Source organism: Spermophilus citellus (genome assembly GCF_964194105.1).
Source record: "Spermophilus citellus genome assembly, chromosome: 7".
NCBI lineage: Eukaryota > Metazoa > Chordata > Mammalia > Rodentia > Sciuridae > Spermophilus > Spermophilus citellus.
Genome location: NC_138188.1, coordinates 11,371,655 through 11,393,167, shown reverse-complemented (window position 1 = coordinate 11,393,167; position 21,513 = coordinate 11,371,655).

Below are 21,513 nucleotides of genomic sequence, written 5' to 3'. Positions count from 1 at the left end.
CTGGCGAGAAACACTTTCATGGAAAGGGGTTGCCAGGCTTCCCATATATACGAATCTCCAGAAATCTCAGGAAATATTTTTTCACCCACACAGGATGATACTTTCAGGTAATGATCAGTACACTAAGGCGACTTGGTTCCCCAAATTTCGTTTTTCTATGTTAAAGCGTTCGTTTCCAGTAACAGTTTGAATTTTTAGGTTTCACTCTGTTTTCTCCTATATTGATAGATGTATTTGGAACTCTAAATCCAACACGGTTTGTGCTAGCTTCTTGAAACTTGACACAATAAAGTAGTTTCACGTTCTATCTCTATGTTTTGTTTCCTCTTGATGTAGCCCTAAGCAGTGACTGACGAGAAACACTTTCATGGAGAGGGGTGGCTTCCCAAAATTACGAATCTCCAGAAATCTCAGCAAATATTTTTTCACCCAAACAGGATGATACTTTCAGGTAATGATCAGTACACTAAGGCGACTTGGTTCCCCAAATTTCGTTATTCTATGTTGAAGCGTTCGTTTCCAGTAACAGTTTGAATTTTTAGGTTTCACTCTGTTTTCTCCTATATTGATAGATGTATTTGGAACTCTAAATCCAACACGGTTTGTGCTAGCTTCTTGAAACTTGACACAATAAAGTAGTTTCACGTTCTATCTCTATGTTTTGTTTCCTCTTGATGTAGCCCTAAGCAGTGACTGGCGAGAAACACTTTCATGGAAAGGGGTGGCTTCCCAAAATTACGAATCTCCAGAAATCTCAGCAAATATTTTTTCACCCAAACTGGATGATACTTTCAGGGAATGATCAGTACACTAAGGCGACTTGGTTCCCCAAATGTCGTTCTTCTATGTTGAAGCGTTCGTTTCCAGTAACAGTTTGAATTTTTAGGTTTCACTCTGTTTTCTCCTATATTGATAGATGTATTTGGAACTCTAAATCCAACACGGTTTGTGCTAGCTTCTTGAAACTTGACACAATAAAGTAGTTTCACGTTCTATCTCTATGTTTTGTTTCCTCTTGATGTAGCCCTAACAGTGACTGGCGAGAAACACTTTCATGGAAAGGGGTTGCCAGGCTTCCCAAATATACGAATCTCCAGAAATCTCAGGAAATATTTTTTCACCCAAATAGGATGATACTTTCAGGTAATGATCAGTACACTAAGGCGACTTGGTTCCCGAAATTTCGTTTTTCTATGTTGAAGCGTTCGTTTCCAGTAACAGTTTGAATTTTTAGGTTTCACTCTGTTTTCTCCTATATTGATAGATGTATTTGGAACTCTAAATCCAACACGGTTTGTGCTAGCTTCTTGAAACTTGACACAATAAAGTAGTTTCACGTTCTATCTCTATGTTTTGTTTCCTCTTGATGTAGCCCTAAGCAGTGACTGGCGAGAAACACTTTCATGGAAAGGGGTTGCCAGGCTTCCCAAATATATGAATCTCCAGAAATCTCAGGAAATATTTTTTCACCCAAACAGGATGATACTTTCAGGTAATGATCAGTACATTAAGGCGACTTGGTTCCCCAAATTTCGTTTTTCTATGTTAAAGCGTTCGTTTCCAGTAACAGTTTGAATTTTTAGGTTTCACTCTGTTTTCTCCTATATTGATGGATGTATTTGGAAGTCTAAATCCAACACGGTTTGTGCTAGCTTCTTGAAACTTGACACAATAAAGTAGTTTCACGTTCTGTCTCTATGTTTTCTTTCCTCTTGATGTAGCCCTAAGCAGTGACTGGCGAGAAACACTTTCATGGAAAGGGGTTGCCAGGCTTCCCAAAATTACGAATCTCCAGAAATCTCAGCAAATATTTTTTCACCCAAACTGGATGATACTTTCAGGTAATGATCAGTACACTAAGGCGACTTGGTTCCCCAAATTTCGTTCTTCTATGTTGAAGCGTTCGTTTCCAGTAACAGTTTGAATTTTTAGGTTTCACTCTGTTTTCTCCTATATTGATAGATGTATTTGGAACTCTAAATCCAACACGGTTTGTGCTAGCTTCTTGAAACTTGACACAATAAAGTAGTTTCACGTTCTATCTCTATGTTTTGTTTCCTCTTGATGTAGCCCTAAGCAGTGACTGGCGAGATACACTTTCATGGAAAGGGGTTGCCAGGCTTCCCACAATTACGAATCTCCAGAAATCTCAGCAAATATTTTTTCACCCAAACTGGATGATACTTTCAGGTAATGATCAGTACACTAAGGCGACTTGGTTCCCCAAATTTCGTTCTTCTATGTTGAAGCGTTCGTTTCCAGTAACAGTTTGAATTTTTAGGTTTCACTCTGTTTTCTCCTATATTGATAGATGTATTTGGAACTCTAAATCCAACACGGTTTGTGCTAGCTTCTTGAAACTTGACACAATAAAGTAGTTTCACGTTCTATCTCTATGTTTTGTTTCCTCTTGATGTAGCCCTAAGCAGTGACTGGCGAGATACACTTTCATGGAAAGGGGTTGCCAGGCTTCCCACAATTACGAATCTCCAGAAATCTCAGCAAATATTTTTTCACCCAAACTGGATGATACTTTCAGGTAATGATCAGTACACTAAGGCGACTTGGTTCCCCAAATTTCGTTCTTCTATGTTAAAGCGTTCGTTTCCAGTAACAGTTTGAATTTTTAGGTTTCACTCTGTTTTCTCCTATATTGATAGATGTATTTGGAAGTCTAAATCCAACTCGGTTTGTGCTAGCTTCTTGAAACTTGACACAATAAAGTAGTTTCACGTTCTATCTCTATGTTTTGTTTCCTCTTGATGTAGCCCTAAGCAGTGACTGGCGAGATACACTTTCATGGAAATGGGTTGCCAGGCTTCCCAAAATTACGAATCTCCAGAAATCTCAGCAAATATTTTTTCACCCAAACTGGATGATACTTTCAGGTAATGATCAGTACACTAAGGCGACTTGGTTCCCCAAATGTCGTTCTTCTATGTTGAAGCGTTCGTTTCCAGTAACAGTTTGAATTTTTAGGTTTCACTCTGTTTTCTCCTATATTGATAGATGTATTTGGAACTCTAAATCCAACAGGGTTTGTGCTACCTTCTTGAAACTTGACACAATAAAATAGTTTCACGTTCTATCTCTATGTTTTGTTTCCTCTTGACGTAGCCCTAAGCAGTGACTGGCGAGAAACACTTTCATGGAAAGGGGTTGCCAGGCTTCCCAAAATTACGAATCTCCAGAAATCTCAGGAAATATTTTTTCACCCAAACAGGATGATACTTTCAGGAAATGATCAGTACACTAAGGCGACTTGCTCCCCAAATTTCGTTTTTCTATGTTAAAGCGTTCATTTCCAGTAACAGTTTGAATTTTTAGGTTTCACTCTGTTTTCTCCTATATTGATAGATGTATTTGGAAGTCTAAATCCAACACGGTTTGTGCTAGCTTCTTGAAACTTGACACAATAAAGTAGTTTCACGTTCTATCTCTATGTTTTGTTTCCTCTTGATGTAGCCCTAAGCAGTGACTGGCGAGAAACACTTTCATGGAAAGGGGTTGCCAGGCTTCCCAAAATTACGAATCTCCAGAAATCTCAGCAAATATTTTTTCACCCAAACTGGATGATACTTTCAGGTAATGATCAGTACACTAAGGCGACTTGGTTCCCCAAATTTCGTTCTTCTATGTTGAAGCGTTCGTTTCCAGTAACAGTTTGAATTTTTAGGTTTCACTCTGTTTTCTCCTATATTGATAGATGTATTTGGAACTCTAAATCCAACACGGTTTGTGCTAGCTTCTTGAAACTTGACAAAATAAAGTAGTTTCACGTTCTATCTCTATGTTTTGTTTCCTCTTGATGTAGCCCTAAGCAGTGACTGGCGAGAAACACTTTCATGGAAAGGGGTCGCTTCCCAAAATTACGAATCTCCAGAAATCTCAGCAAATATTTTTTCACCCAAACAGGATGATACTTTCAGGTAATGATCAGTACATTAAGGCGACTTGGTTCCCCAAATTTCGTTTTTCTATGTTAAAGCGTTCGTTTCCAGTAACAGTTTGAATTTTTAGGTTTCACTCTGTTTTCTCCTATATTGATAGATGTATTTGGAACTCTAAATCCAACACGGTTTGTGCTAGCTTCTTGAAACTTGACACAATAAAGTAGTTTCACGTTCTATCTCTATGTTTTGTTTCCTCTTGATGTAGCCCTAAGCAGTGACTGGCGAGAAACACTTTCATGGAAAGGGGTTGCCAGGCTTCCCAAAATTACGAATCTCCAGAAATCTCAGCAAATATTTTTTCACCCAAACTGGATGATACTTTCAGGTAATGATCAGTACACTAAGGCGACTTGGTTCCCCAAATTTCGTTCTTCTATGTTGAAGCGTTCGTTTCCAGTAACAGTTTGAATTTTTAGGTTTCACTCTGTTTTCTCCTATATTGATAGATGTATTTGGAACTCTAAATCCAACACGGTTTGTGCTAGCTTCTTGAAACTTGACACAATAAAGTAGTTTCACGTTCTATCTCTATGTTTTGTTTCCTCTTGATGTAGCCCTAAGCAGTGACTGGCGAGATACACTTTCATGGAAAGGGGTTGCCAGGCTTCCCACAATTACGAATCTCTAGAAATCTCAGCAAATATTTTTTCACCCAAACTGGATGATACTTTCAGGTAATGATCAGTACACTAAGGCGACTTGGTTCCCCAAATTTCGTTCTTCTATGTTGAAGCGTTCGTTTCCAGTAACAGTTTGAATTTTTAGGTTTCACTCTGTTTTCTCCTATATTGATAGATGTATTTGGAACTCAAAATCCAACACGGTTTGTGCTAGCTTCTTGAAACTTGACACAATAAAGTAGTTTCACGTTCTATCTCTATGTTTTGTTTCCTCTTGATGTAGCCCTAAGCAGTGACTGGCGAGAAACACTTTCATGGAAAGGGGTTGCCAGGCTTCCCAAAATTATGAATCTCCAGAAATCTCAGCAAATATTTTTTCACCCAAACTGGATGATACTTTCAGGTAATGATCAGTACACTAAGGCGACTTGGTTCCCCAAATTTCGTTCTTCTATGTTGAAGCGTTCGTTTCCAGTAACAGTTTGAATTTTTAGGTTTCACTCTGTTTTCTCCTATATTGATAGATGTATTTGGAACTCTAAATCTAACACGGTTTGTGCTAGCTTCTTGAAACTTGACACAATAAAGTAGTTTCACGTTTTATCTCTATGTTTTGTTTCCTCTTGATGTAGCCCTAAGCAGTGACTGGCGAGAAACACTTTCATGGAAAGGGGTGGCTTCCCAAAATTACGAATCTCCAGAAATCTCAGCAAATATTTTTTCACCCAAACTGGATGATACTTTCAGGTAATGATCAGTACACTAAGGCGACTTGGTTCCCCAAATTTCGTTCTTTTATGTTGAAGCGTTCGTTTCCAGTAACAGTTTGAATTTTAGGTTTCACTCTGTTTTCTCCTATATTGATAGATGTATTTGGAACTCTGAATCCAACAAGGTTTGTGCTAGGTTCTTGAAACTTGACACAATAAATTAGTATCACGTTCTATCTCTATGTTTTGTTTCCTCTTGATGTAGCCCTAACAGTGACCGGCGAGAAACACTTTCATGAAAAGGGGTTGCCAGGCTTCCCAAATATATGAATCTAGAGAAATCTCAGGAAATATTTTTTCACCCAAACAGGATGATACTTTCAGATAATGATCAGTACACTAAGGCGACTTGGTTCCCCAAATGTCGTTCTTCTATGTTGAAGCGTTCATTTCCAGTAACAGTTTGAATTTTTAGGTTTCACTCTGTTTTCTCCTATATTGATAGATGTATTTGGAACTCTAAATCCAACACGGTTTGTGCTTGCTTCTTGAAACTTGACACAATAAAGTAGTTTCACGTTCTATCTCTATGTTTTGTTTCCTCTTGATGTAGCCCTAAGCAGTGACTGGCGAGGAACACTTTCATGGAAAGGGGTTGCCAGGCTTCCCAAAATTACGAATCTCCAGAAATCTCAGCAAATATTTTTTCACCCAAACTGGATGATACTTTCAGGTAATGATCAGTACACTAAGGCGACTTGGTTCCCCAAATGTCGTTCTTCTATGTTGAAGCGTTCGTTTCCAGTAACAGTTTGAATTTTTAGGTTTCACTCTGTTTTCTCCTATATTGATAGATGTATTTGGAACTCTAAATCCAACACGGTTTCTGCTAGCTTCTTGAAACTTGACACAATAAAGTAGTTTCACGTTCTATCTCTATGTTTTGTTTCCTCTTGATGTAGCCCTAAGCAGTGACTGGCGAGAAACACTTTCATGGAAAGGGGTCGCTTCCCAAAATTACGAATCTCCAGAAATCTCAGCAAATATTTTTTCACCCAAACTGGATGATACTTTCAGGTAATGATCAGTACACTAAGGCGACTTGGTTCCCCAAATGTCGTTCTTCTATGTTGAAGCGTTCGTTTCCAGTAACAGTTTGAATTTTTGGGTTTCACTCTGTTTTCTCCTATATTGATAGATGTATTTGGAACTCTAAATCCAACAAGGTTTGTGCTAGCTTCTTGAAACTTGACACAATAAAGTAGTTTCACGTTCTATCTCTATGTTTTGTTTCCTCTTGATGTAGCCCTAAGCAGTGACTGGCGAGAAACACTTTCATGGAAAGGGGTTGCCAGGCTTCCCAAAATTACGAATCTCCAGAAATCTCAGCAAATATTTTTTCACCCAAACTAGATGATACTTTCAGGTAATGATCAGTACACTAAGGCGACTTGGTTCCACAAATTTCGTTCTGCTATGTTGAAGCGTTCGTTTTCAGTAACAGTTTGAATTTTTAGGTTTCACTCTGTTTTCTCCTTTATTGATAGATGTATTTGGAACTCTGAATCCAACACGGTTTGTGCTAGCTTCTTGAAACTTGACACAATAAAGTAGTTTCACGTTCTATCTCTATGTTTTGTTTCCTCTTGATGTAGCCCTAAGCAGTGACTGGCGAGAAACACTTTCATAGAATGGGGTGGCTTCCCAAAATTACGAATCTCCAGAAATCTCAGCAAATATTTTTTCACCCAAACTGGATGATACTTTCAGGTAATGATCAGTACACTAAGGCGACTTGGTTCCCCAAATTTCGTTCTTCTATGTTGAAGCGTTCGTTTCCAGTAACAGTTTGAATTTTAGGTTTCACTCTGTTTTCTCCTATTTTGATAGATGTATTTGGAACTCTGAATACAACAAGGTTTGTGCTAGGTTCTTGAAACTTGACACAATAAAGTAGTTTCACGTTCTATCTCTATGTTTTGTTTCCTCTTGATGTAGCCCTAACAGTGACTGGCGAGAAACACTTTCATGGAAAGGGGTTGCCAGGCTTCCAAAATATATGAATCTCCAGAAATCTCAGGAAATATTTTTTCACCCAAACAGGATGATACTTTCAGGTAATGATCAGTACACTAAGGCGACTTGGTTCCCCAAATTTCGTTTTTCTATGTTAAAGCATTCGTTTCAGGTAACAGTTTGAATTTTTAGGTGTCACTCTGTTTTCTCCTATATTGATAGATGTATTTGGAAGTCTAAATCCAACACGGTTTGTGCTAGCTTCTTGAAACTTGACATAATAAAGTAGTTTCACGTTCTATCTCTATGTTTTGTTTCCTCTTGATGTAGCCCTAAGCAGTGACTGGCGAGAAACACTTTCATGGAAAGGGGTTGCCAGGCTTCCCAAAATTACGAATCTCCAGAAATCTCAGCAAATATTTTTTCACCCAAACTGGATGATACTTTCAGGTAATGATCAGTACACTAAGGCGACTTGGTTCCCCAAATTTCGTTCTTCTATGTTGAAACATTCGTTTCCAGTAACAGTTTGAATTTTTAGGTTTCACTCTGTTTTCTCCTATATTGATAGATGTATTTGGAACTCTAAATCCAACACGGTTTGTGCTAGCTTCTTGAAACTTGACACAATAAAGTAGTTTCACGTTCTATCTCTATGTTTTGTTTCCTCTTGATGTAGCCCTAAGCAGTGACTGGCGAGAAACACTTTCATGGAAAGGGGTTGCCAGGCTTCCCAAAATTACGAATCTCCAGAAATCTCAGCAAATATTTTTTCACCCAAACAGGATGATACTTTCAGGTAATGATCAGTACACTAAGGCGACTTGGTTCCCCAAATTTCGTTCTTCTATGTTGAAGCGTTCGTTTCCAGTAACAGTTTGAATTTTTAGGTTTCACTCTGTTTTCTCCTATATTGATAGATGTATTTGGAACTCTGAATCCAACAAGGTTTGTGCTAGGTTCTTGAAACTTGACACAATAAATTAGTATCACGTTCTATCTCTATGTTTTGTTTCCTCTTGATGTAGCCCTAACAGTGACCGGCGAGAAACACTTTCATGAAAAGGGGTTGCCAGGCTTCCCAAATATATGAATCTAGAGAAATCTCAGGAAATATTTTTTCACCCAAACAGGATGATACTTTCAGATAATGATCAGTACACTAAGGCGACTTGGTTCCCCAAATGTCGTTCTTCTATGTTGAAGCGTTCATTTCCAGTAACAGTTTGAATTTTTAGGTTTCACTCTGTTTTCTCCTATATTGATAGATGTATTTGGAACTCTAAATCCAACACGGTTTGTGCTTGCTTCTTGAAACTTGACACAATAAAGTAGTTTCACGTTCTATCTCTATGTTTTGTTTCCTCTTGATGTAGCCCTAAGCAGTGACTGGCGAGGAACACTTTCATGGAAAGGGGTTGCCAGGCTTCCCAAAATTACGAATCTCCAGAAATCTCAGCAAATATTTTTTCACCCAAACTGGATGATACTTTCAGGTAATGATCAGTACACTAAGGCGACTTGGTTCCCCAAATGTCGTTCTTCTATGTTGAAGCGTTCGTTTCCAGTAACAGTTTGAATTTTTAGGTTTCACTCTGTTTTCTCCTATATTGATAGATGTATTTGGAACTCTAAATCCAACACGGTTTCTGCTAGCTTCTTGAAACTTGACACAATAAAGTAGTTTCACGTTCTATCTCTATGTTTTGTTTCCTCTTGATGTAGCCCTAAGCAGTGACTGGCGAGAAACACTTTCATGGAAAGGGGTCGCTTCCCAAAATTACGAATCTCCAGAAATCTCAGCAAATATTTTTTCACCCAAACTGGATGATACTTTCAGGTAATGATCAGTACACTAAGGCGACTTGGTTCCCCAAATGTCGTTCTTCTATGTTGAAGCGTTCGTTTCCAGTAACAGTTTGAATTTTTGGGTTTCACTCTGTTTTCTCCTATATTGATAGATGTATTTGGAACTCTAAATCCAACAAGGTTTGTGCTAGCTTCTTGAAACTTGACACAATAAAGTAGTTTCACGTTCTATCTCTATGTTTTGTTTCCTCTTGATGTAGCCCTAAGCAGTGACTGGCGAGAAACACTTTCATGGAAAGGGGTTGCCAGGCTTCCCAAAATTACGAATCTCCAGAAATCTCAGCAAATATTTTTTCACCCAAACTAGATGATACTTTCAGGTAATGATCAGTACACTAAGGCGACTTGGTTCCACAAATTTCGTTCTGCTATGTTGAAGCGTTCGTTTTCAGTAACAGTTTGAATTTTTAGGTTTCACTCTGTTTTCTCCTTTATTGATAGATGTATTTGGAACTCTGAATCCAACACGGTTTGTGCTAGCTTCTTGAAACTTGACACAATAAAGTAGTTTCACGTTCTATCTCTATGTTTTGTTTCCTCTTGATGTAGCCCTAAGCAGTGACTGGCGAGAAACACTTTCATAGAATGGGGTGGCTTCCCAAAATTACGAATCTCCAGAAATCTCAGCAAATATTTTTTCACCCAAACTGGATGATACTTTCAGGTAATGATCAGTACACTAAGGCGACTTGGTTCCCCAAATTTCGTTCTTCTATGTTGAAGCGTTCGTTTCCAGTAACAGTTTGAATTTTAGGTTTCACTCTGTTTTCTCCTATTTTGATAGATGTATTTGGAACTCTGAATACAACAAGGTTTGTGCTAGGTTCTTGAAACTTGACACAATAAAGTAGTTTCACGTTCTATCTCTATGTTTTGTTTCCTCTTGATGTAGCCCTAACAGTGACTGGCGAGAAACACTTTCATGGAAAGGGGTTGCCAGGCTTCCAAAATATATGAATCTCCAGAAATCTCAGGAAATATTTTTTCACCCAAACAGGATGATACTTTCAGGTAATGATCAGTACACTAAGGCGACTTGGTTCCCCAAATTTCGTTTTTCTATGTTAAAGCATTCGTTTCAGGTAACAGTTTGAATTTTTAGGTGTCACTCTGTTTTCTCCTATATTGATAGATGTATTTGGAAGTCTAAATCCAACACGGTTTGTGCTAGCTTCTTGAAACTTGACATAATAAAGTAGTTTCACGTTCTATCTCTATGTTTTGTTTCCTCTTGATGTAGCCCTAAGCAGTGACTGGCGAGAAACACTTTCATGGAAAGGGGTTGCCAGGCTTCCCAAAATTACGAATCTCCAGAAATCTCAGCAAATATTTTTTCACCCAAACTGGATGATACTTTCAGGTAATGATCAGTACACTAAGGCGACTTGGTTCCCCAAATTTCGTTCTTCTATGTTGAAACATTCGTTTCCAGTAACAGTTTGAATTTTTAGGTTTCACTCTGTTTTCTCCTATATTGATAGATGTATTTGGAACTCTAAATCCAACACGGTTTGTGCTAGCTTCTTGAAACTTGACACAATAAAGTAGTTTCACGTTCTATCTCTATGTTTTGTTTCCTCTTGATGTAGCCCTAAGCAGTGACTGGCGAGAAACACTTTCATGGAAAGGGGTTGCCAGGCTTCCCAAAATTACGAATCTCCAGAAATCTCAGCAAATATTTTTTCACCCAAACAGGATGATACTTTCAGGTAATGATCAGTACACTAAGGCGACTTGGTTCCCCAAATTTCGTTTTTCTATGTTAAAGCGTTCGTTTCCAGTAACAGTTTGAATTTTTAGGTTTCACTCTGTTTTCTCCTATATTGATAGATGTATTTGGAAGTCTAAATCCAACACGGTTTGTGCTAGCTTCTTGAAACTTGACACAATAAAGTAGTTTCACGTTCTATCTCTATGTTTTGTTTCCTCTTGATGTAGCCCTAAGCAGTGACTGGCGAGAAACACTTTCATGGAAAGGGGTTGCCAGGCTTCCCAAAATTACGAATCTCCAGAAATCTCAGCAAATATTTTTTCACCCAAACTGGATGATACTTTCAGGTAATGATCAGTACACTAAGGCGACTTGGTTCCCCAAATTTCGTTCTTCTATGTTGAAGCGTTCGTTTCCAGTAACAGTTTGAATTTTTAGGTTTCACTCTGTTTTCTCCTATATTGATAGATGTATTTGGAACTCTAAATCCAACACGGTTTGTGCTAGCTTCTTGAAACTTGACACAATATAGTAGTTTCACGTTCTATCTCTATGTTTTTTTTCCTCTTGATGTAGCCCTAAGCAGTGACTGGCGAGATACACTTTCATGGAAAGGGGTTGCCAGGCTTCCCAAAATTACGAATCTCCAGAAATCTCAGCAAATATTTTTTCACCCAAACTGGATGATACTTTCAGGTAATGATCAGTACACTAAGGCGACTTGGTTCCCCAAATTTCGTTCTTCTATGTTGAAGCGTTCGTTTCCAGTAACAGTTTGAATTTTTAGGTTTCACTCTGTTTTCTCCTATATTGATAGATGTATTTGGAACTCTAAATCCAACACGGTTTGTGCTAGCTTCTTGAAACTTGACACAATAAAGTAGTTTCACGTTCTATCTCTATGTTTTGTTTCCTCTTGATGTAGCCCTAAGCAGTGACTGGCGAGAAACACTTTCATGGAAAGGGGTTGCCAGGCTTCCCAAAATTACGAATCTCCAGAAATCTCAGCAAATATTTTTTCACCCAAACTGGATGATACTTTCAGGTAATGATCAGTACACTAAGGCGACTTGGTTCCCCAAATTTCGTTCTTCTAAGTTGAAGCGTTCGTTTCCAGTAACAGTTTGAATTTTTAGGTTTCACTCTGTTTTCTCCTATATTGATAGATGTATTTGGAACTCTAAATCCAACACGGTTTGTGCTAGCTTCTTGAAACTTGACACAATAAAGTAGTTTCACGTTCTATCTCTATGTTTTGTTTCCTCTTGATGTAGCCCTAAGCAGTGACTGGCGAGATACACTTTCATGGAAAGGGGTTGCCAGGCTTCCCAAAATTACGAATCTCCAGAAATCTCAGCAAATATTTTTTCACCCAAACTGGATGATACTTTCAGGTAATGATCAGTACACTAAGGCGACTTGGTTCCCCAAATTTCGTTCTTCTATGTTGAAGCGTTCGTTTCCAGTAACAGTTTGAATTTTTAGGTTTCACTCTGTTTTCTCCTATATTGATAGATGTATTTGGAACTCTAAATCCAACACGGTTTGTGCTAGCTTCTTGAAACTTGACACAATAAAGTAGTTTCACGTTCTATCTCTATGTTTTGTTTCCTCTTGATGTAGCCCTAAGCAGTGACTGGCGAGAAACACTTTCATGGAAAGGGGTTGCCAGGCTTCCCAAAATTACGAATCTCCAGAAATCTCAGCAAATATTTTTTCACCCAAACTGGATGATACTTTCAGGTAATGATCAGTACACTAAGGCGACTTGGTTCCCCAAATTTCGTTCTTCTAAGTTGAAGCGTTCGTTTCCAGTAACAGTTTGAATTTTTAGGTTTCACTCTGTTTTCTCCTATATTGATAGATGTATTTGGAACTCTAAATCCAACACGGTTTGTGCTAGCTTCTTGAAACTTGACACAATAAAGTAGTTTCACGTTCTATCTCTATGTTTTGTTTCCTCTTGATGTAGCCCTAAGCAGTGACTGGCGAGATACACTTTCATGGAAAGGGGTTGCCAGGCTTCCCAAAATTACGAATCTCCAGAAATCTCAGCAAATATTTTTTCACCCAAACTGGATGATACTTTCAGGTAATGATCAGTACACTAAGGCGACTTGGTTCCCCAAATTTCGTTCTTCTATGTTGAAGCGTTCGTTTCCAGTAACAGTTTGAATTTTTAGGTTTCACTCTGTTTTCTCCTATATTGATAGATGTATTTGGAACTCTAAATCCAACACGGTTTGTGCTAGCTTCTTGAAACTTGACACAATAAAGTAGTTTCACGTTCTATCTCTATGTTTTGTTTCCTCTTGATGTAGCCCTAAGCAGTGAATGGCGAGATACACTTTCATGGAAATGGGTTGCCAGGCTTCCCAAAATTACGAATCTCCAGAAATCTCAGCAAATATTTTTTCACCCAAACTGGATGATACTTTCAGGTAATGATCAGTACACTAAGGCGACTTGGTTCCCCAAATTTCGTTCTTCTATGTTGAAGCGTTCGTTTCCAGTAACAGTTTGAATTTTTAGGTTTCACTCTGTTTTCTCCTATATTGATAGATGTATTTGGAACTCTAAATCCAACAGGGTTTGTGCTACCTTCTTGAAACTTGACACAATAAAATAGTTTCACGTTCTATCTCTATGTTTTGTTTCCTCTTGACGTAGCCCTAAGCAGTGACTGGCGAGAAACACTTTCATGGAAAGGGGTTGCCAGGCTTCCCAAAATTACGAATCTCCAGAAATCTCAGGAAATATTTTTTCACCCAAACAGGATGATACTTTCAGGAAATGATCAGTACACTAAGGCGACTTGGTTCCCCAAATTTCGTTTTTCTATGTTAAAGCGTTCATTTCCAGTAACAGTTTGAATTTTTATGTTTCACTCTGTTTTCTCCTATATTGATAGATGTATTTGGAAGTCTAAATCCAACACGGTTTGTGCTAGCTTCTTGAAACTTGACACAATAAAGTAGTTTCACGTTCTATCTCTATGTTTTGTTTCCTCTTGATGTAGCCCTAAGCAGTGACTGGCGAGAAACACTTTCATGGAAAGGGGTTGCCAGGCTTCCCAAAATTACGAATCTCCAGAAATCTCAGCAAATATTTTTTCACCCAAACTGGATGATACTTTCAGGTAATGATCAGTACACTACGGCGACTTGGTTCCCCAAATTTCGTTCTTCTATGTTGAAGCGTTCGTTTCCAGTAACAGTTTGAATTTTTAGGTTTCACTCTGTTTTCTCCTATATTGATAGATGTATTTGGAACTCTAAATCCAACACGGTTTGTGCTAGCTTCTTGAAACTTGACACAATAAAGTAGTTTCACGTTCTATCTCTATGTTTTGTTTCCTCTTGATGTAGCCCTAAGCAGTGACTGGCGAGATACACTTTCATGGAAAGGGGTTGCCAGGCTTCCCAAAATTACGAATCTCCAGAAATCTCAGCAAATATTTTTTCACCCAAACTGGATGATACTTTCAGGTAATGATCAGTACACTAAGGCGACTTGGTTCCCCAAATTTCGTTCTTCTATGTTGAAGCGTTCGTTTCCAGTAACAGTTTGAATTTTTAGGTTTCACTCTGTTTTCTCCTATATTGATAGATGTATTTGGAACTCTAAATCCAACACGGTTTGTGCTAGCTTCTTGAAACTTGACAAAATAAAGTAGTTTCACGTTCTATCTCTATGTTTTGTTTCCTCTTGATGTAGCCCTAAGCAGTGACTGGCGAGAAACACTTTCATGGAAAGGGGTGGCTTCCCAAAATTACGAATCTCCAGAAATCTCAGCAAATATTTTTTCACCCAAACAGGATGATACTTTCAGGTAATGATCAGTACATTAAGGCGACTTGGTTCCCCAAATTTCGTTTTTCTATGTTAAAGCGTTCGTTTCCAGTAACAGTTTGAATTTTTAGGTTTCACTCTGTTTTCTCCTATATTGATAGATGTATTTGGAACTCTAAATCCAACACGGTTTGTGCTAGCTTCTTGAAACTTGACACAATAAAGTAGTTTCACGTTCTATCTCTATGTTTTGTTTCCTCTTGATGTAGCCCTAAGCAGTGACTGGCGAGAAACACTTTCATGGAAAGGGGTTGCCAGGCTTCCCAAAATTACGAATCTCCAGAGATCTCAGCAAATATTTTTTCACCCAAACTGGATGATACTTTCAGGTAATGATCAGTACACTAAGGCGACTTGGTTCCCCAAATTTCGTTCTTCTATGTTGAAGCGTTCGTTTCCAGTAACAGTTTGAATTTTTAGGTTTCACTCTGTTTTCTCCTATATTGATAGATGTATTTGGAACTCTAAATCCAACAGGGTTTGTGCTACCTTCTTGAAACTTGACACAATAAAATAGTTTCACGTTCTATCTCTATGTTTTGTTTCCTCTTGACGTAGCCCTAAGCAGTGACTGGCGAGAAACACTTTCATGGAAAGGGGTTGCCAGGCTTCCCAAAATTACGAATCTCCAGAAATCTCAGCAAATATTTTTTCACCCAAACTGGATGATACTTTCAGGTAATGATCAGTACACTAAGGCGACTTGGTTCCCCAAATTTCGTTCTTCTATGTTGAAGCGTTCGTTTCCAGTAACAGTTTGAATTTTTAGGTTTCACTCTGTTTTCTCCTATATTGATAGATGTATTTGGAACTCAAAATCCAACACGGTTTGTGCTAGCTTCTTGAAACTTGACACAATAAAGTAGTTTCACGTTCTATCTCTATGTTTTGTTTCCTCTTGATGTAGCCCTAAGCAGTGACTGGCGAGAAACACTTTCATGGAAAGGGGTTGCCAGGCTTCCCAAAATTATGAATCTCCAGAAATCTCAGCAAATATTTTTTCACCCAAACTGGATGATACTTTCAGGTAATGATCAGTACACTAAGGCGACTTGGTTCCCCAAATTTCGTTCTTCTATGTTGAAGCGTTCGTTTCCAGTAACAGTTTGAATTTTTAGGTTTCACTCTGTTTTCTCCTATATTGATAGATGTATTTGGAACTCTAAATCCAACACGGTTTGTGCTAGCTTCTTGAAACTTGACACAATAAAGTAGTTTCACGTTTTATCTCTATGTTTTGTTTCCTCTTGATGTAGCCCTAAGCAGTGACTGGCGAGAAACACTTTCATGGAAAGGGGTGGCTTCCCAAAATTACGAATCTCCAGAAATCTCAGCAAATATTTTTTCACCCAAACTGGATGATACTTTCAGGTAATGATCAGTACACTAAGGCGACTTGGTTCCCCAAATTTCGTTCTTCTATGTTGAAGCGTTCGTTTCCAGTAACAGTTTGAATTTTAGGTTTCACTCTGTTTTCTCCTATATTGATAGATGTATTTGGAACTCTGAATCCAACAAGGTTTGTGCTAGGTTCTTGAAACTTGACACAATAAATTAGTATCACGTTCTATCTCTATGTTTTGTTTCCTCTTGATGTAGCCCTAACAGTGACCGGCGAGAAACACTTTCATGAAAAGGGGTTGCCAGGCTTCCCAAATATATGAATCTAGAGAAATCTCAGGAAATATTTTTTCACCCAAACAGGATGATACTTTCAGGTAATGATCAGTACACTAAGGCGACTTGGTTCCCCAAATGTCGTTCTTCTATGTTGAAGCGTTCGTTTCCAGTAACAGTTTGAATTTTTAGGTTTCACTCTGTTTTCTCCTATATTGATAGATGTATTTGGAACTCTAAATCCAACACGGTTTGTGCTTGCTTCTTGAAACTTGACACAATAAAGTAGTTTCACGTTCTATCTCTATGTTTTGTTTCCTCTTGATGTAGCCCTAAGCAGTGACTGGCGAGGAACACTTTCATGGAAAGGGGTTGCCAGGCTTCCCAAAATTACGAATCTCCAGAAATCTCAGCAAATATTTTTTCACCCAAACTGGATGATACTTTGAGGTAATGATCAGTACACTAAGGCGACTTGGTTCCCCAAATGTCGTTCTTCTATGTTGAAGCGTTCGTTTCCAGTAACAGTTTGAATTTTTAGGTTTCACTCTGTTTTCTCCTATATTGATAAATGTATTTGGAACTCTAAATCCAACACGGTTTGTGCTAGCTTCTTGAAACTTGACACAATAAAGTTGTTTCACGTTCTATCTATATGTTTTGTTTCCTCTTGATGTAGCCCTAACAGTGACTGGCGAGAAACACTTTCATGGAAAGGGGTTGCCAGGCTTCCCATATATACGAATCTCCAGAAATCTCAGGAAATATTTTTTCACCCACACAGGATGATACTTTCAGGTAATGATCAGTACACTAAGGCGACTTGGTTCCCCAAATGTCGTTCTTCTATGTTGAAGCGTTCGTTTCCAGTAACAGTTTGAATTTTTAGGTTTCACTCTGTTTTCTCCTATATTGATAGATGTATTTGGAACTCTAAATCCAACACGGTTTGTGCTTGCTTCTTGAAACTTGACACAATAAAGTAGTTTCACGTTCTCTCTCTATGTTTTGTTTCCTCTTGATGTAGCCCTAAGCAGTGACTGGCGAGGAACACTTTCATGGAAAGGGGTTGCCAGGCTTCCCAAAATTACGAATCTCCAGAAATCTCAGCAAATATTTTTTCACCCAAACTGGATGATACTTTGAGGTAATGATCAGTACACTAAGGCGACTTGGTTCCCCAAATTTCGTTCTTCTATGTTGAAGCGTTCGTTTCCAGTAACAGTTTGAATTTTTAGGTTTCACTCTGTTTTCTCCTATATTGATAGATGTATTTGGAACTCTAAATCCAACACGGTTTCTGCTAGCTTCTTGAAACTTGACACAATAAAGTAGTTTCACGTTCTATCTCTATGTTTTGTTTCCTCTTGATGTAGCCCTAAGCAGTGACTGGCGAGAAACACTTTCATGGAAAGGGGTGGCTTCCCAAAATTACGAATCTCCAGAAATCTCAGCAAATATTTTTTCACCCAAACTGGATGATACTTTCAGGTAATGATCAGTACACTAAGGCGACTTGGTTCCCCAAATGTCGTTCTTCTATGTTGAAGCGTTCGTTTCCAGTAACAGTTTGAATTTTTAGGTTTCACTCTGTTTTCTCCTATATTGATAGATGTATTTGGAACTCTAAATCCAACAAGGTTTGTGCTAGCTTCTTGAAACTTGACACAATAAAGTAGTTTCACGTTCTATCTCTATGTTTTGTTTCCTCTTGATGTAGCCCTAAGCAGTGACTGGCGAGAAACACTTTCATGGAAAGGGGTTGCCAGGCTTCCCAAAATTACGAATCTCCAGAAATCTCAGCAAATATTTTTTCACCCAAACTAGATGATACTTTCAGGTAATGATCAGTACACTAAGGCGACTTGGTTCCACAAATTTCGTTCTGCTATGTTGAAGCGTTCGTTTTCAGTAACAGTTTGAATTTTTAGGTTTCACTCTGTTTTCTCCTTTATTGATAGATGTATTTGGAACTCTGAATCCAACACGGTTTGTGCTAGCTTCTTGAAACTTGACACAATAAAGTAGTTTCACGTTCTATCTCTATGTTTTGTTTCCTCTTGATGTAGCCCTAAGCAGTGACTGGCGAGAAACACTTTCATAGAATGGGGTGGCTTCCCAAAATTACGAATCTCCAGAAATCTCAGCAAATATTTTTTCACCCAAACTGGATGATACTTTCAGGTAATGATCAGTACACTAAGGCGACTTGGTTCCCCAAATTTCGTTCTTCTATGTTGAAGCGTTCGTTTCCAGTAACAGTTTGAATTTTAGGTTTCACTCTGTTTTCTCCTATTTTGATAGATGTATTTGGAACTCTGAATACAACAAGGTTTGTGCTAGGTTCTTGAAACTTGACACAATAAAGTAGTTTCACGTTCTATCTCTATGTTTTGTTTCCTCTTGATGTAGCCCTAACAGTGACTGGCGAGAAACACTTTCATGGAAATGGGTTGCCAGGCTTCCAAAATATATGAATCTCCAGAAATCTCAGGAAATATTTTTTCACCCAAACAGGATGATACTTTCAGGTAATGATCAGTACACTAAGGCGACTTGGTTCCCCAAATTTCGTTTTTCTATGTTAAAGCATTCGTTTCCAGTAACAGTTTGAATTTTTAGGTGTCACTCTGTTTTCTCCTATATTGATAGATGTATTTGGAAGTCTAAATCCAACACGGTTTGTGCTAGCTTCTTGAAACTTGACATAATAAAGTAGTTTCACGTTCTATCTCTATGTTTCGTTTCCTCTTGATGTAGCCCTAAGCAGTGACTGGCGAGAAACACTTTCATGGAAAGGGGTTGCCAGGCTTCCCAAAATTACGAATCTCCAGAAATCTCAGCAAATATTTTTTCACCCAAACTGGATGATACTTTCAGGTAATGATCAGTACACTAAGGCGACTTGGTTCCCCAAATTTCGTTCTTCTATGTTGAAACATTCGTTTCCAGTAACAGTTTGAATTTTTAGGTTTCACTCTGTTTTCTCCTATATTGATAGATGTATTTGGAACTCTAAATCCAACACGGTTTGTGCTAGCTTCTTGAAACTTGACACAATAAAGTAGTTTCACGTTCTATCTCTATGTTTTGTTTCCTCTTGATGTAGCCCTAAGCAGTGACTGGCGAGAAACACTTTCATGGAAAGGGGTTGCCAGGCTTCCCAAAATTACGAATCTCCAGAAATCTCAGCAAATATTTTTTCACCCAAACAGGATGATACTTTCAGGTAATGATCAGTACACTAAGGCGACTTGGTTCCCCAAATTTCGTTTTTCTATGTTAAAGCGTTCGTTTCCAGTAACAGTTTGAATTTTTAGGTTTCACTCTGTTTTCTCCTATATTGATAGATGTATTTGGAAGTCTAAATCCAACACGGTTTGTGCTAGCTTCTTGAAACTTGACACAATAAAGTAGTTTCACGTTCTATCTCTATGTTTTGTTTCCTCTTGATGTAGCCCTAAGCAGTGACTGGCGAGAAACACTTTCATGGAAAGGGGTTGCCAGGCTTCCCAAAATTACGAATCTCCAGAAATCTCAGCAAATATTTTTTCACCCAAACTGGATGATACTTTCAGGTAATGATCAGTACACTAAGGCGACTTGGTTCCCCAAATTTCGTTCTTCTATGTTGAAGCGTTCGTTTCCAGTAACAGTTTGAATTTTTAGGTTTCACTCTGTTTTCTCCTATATTGATAGATGTATTTGGAACTCTAAATCCAACACGGTTTGTGCTAGCTTCTTGAAACTTGACACAATAAAGTAGTTTCACGTTCTATCTCTATGTTTTGTTTCCTCTTGATGTAGCCCTAAGCAGTGACTGGCGAGAAACACTTTCATGGAAAGGGGTTGCCAGGCTTCCCAAAATTATGAATCTCCAGAAATCTCAGCAAATATTTTTTCACCCAAACTGGATGATACTTTCAGGTAATGATCAGTACACTAAGGCGACTTGGTTCCCCAAATTTCGTTCTTCTATGTTGAAGCGTTCGTTTCCAGTAACAGTTTGAATTTTTAGGTTTCACTCTGTTTTCTCCTATATTGATAGATGTATTTGGAACTCTAAATCCAACACGGTTTGTGCTAGCTTCTTGAAACTTGACACAATAAAGTAGTTTCACGTTTTATCTCTATGCTTTGTTTCCTCTTGATGTAGCCCTAAGCAGTGACTGGCGAGAAACACTTTCATGGAAAGGGGTGGCTTTCCAAAATTACGAATCTCCAGAAATCTCAGCAAATATTTTTTCACCCCAACTGGATGATACTTTCAGGTAATGATCAGTACACTATGGCGACTTGGTTCCCCAATTTCGTTCTTCTATGTGGAAGCGTTCGTTTCCAGTAACAGTTTGAATTTTAGGTTTCACTCTGTTTTCTCCTATATTGATAGATGTATTTGGAACTCTGAATCCAACAAGGTTTGTGCTAGGTTCTTGAAACTTGACACAATAAAGTAGTTTCACGTTCTATCTCTATGTTTTGTTTCCTCTTGATGTAGCCCTAACAGTGACTGGCGAGAAACACTTTCATGGAAAGGGGTTGCCAGGCTTCCCAAATATATGAATCTAGAGAAATCTCAGGAAATATTTTTTCACCCAAACAGGATGATACTTTCAGGAAATGATCAGTACACTAAGGCGACTTGGTTCCCCAAATTTCGTTTTTCTATGTTAAAGCGTTCATTTCCAGTAACAGTTTGAATTTTTAGGTTTCACTCTGTTTTCTCCTATATTGATAGATGTATTTGGAAGTCTAAATCCAACACGGATTGTGCTAGCTTCTTGAAACTTGACACAATAAAGTAGTTTCACGTTCTATCTCTATGTTTTGTTTCCTCTTGATGTAGCCCTAAGCAGTGACTGGCGAGAAACACTTTCATGGAAAGGGGTTGCCAGGCTTCCCAAAATTACGAATCTCCAGAAATCTCAGCAAATATTTTTTCACCCAAACTGGATGATACTTTCAGGTAATGATCAGTACACTAAGGCGACTTGGTTCCCCAAATGTCGTTCTTCTATGTTGAAGCGTTCGTTTCCAGTAACAGTTTGAATTTTTAGGTTTCACTCTGTTTTCTCCTATATTGATAGATGTATTTGGAACTCTAAATCCAACAAGGTTTGTGCTAGCTTCTTGAAACTTGACACAATAAAGTAGTTTCACGTTCT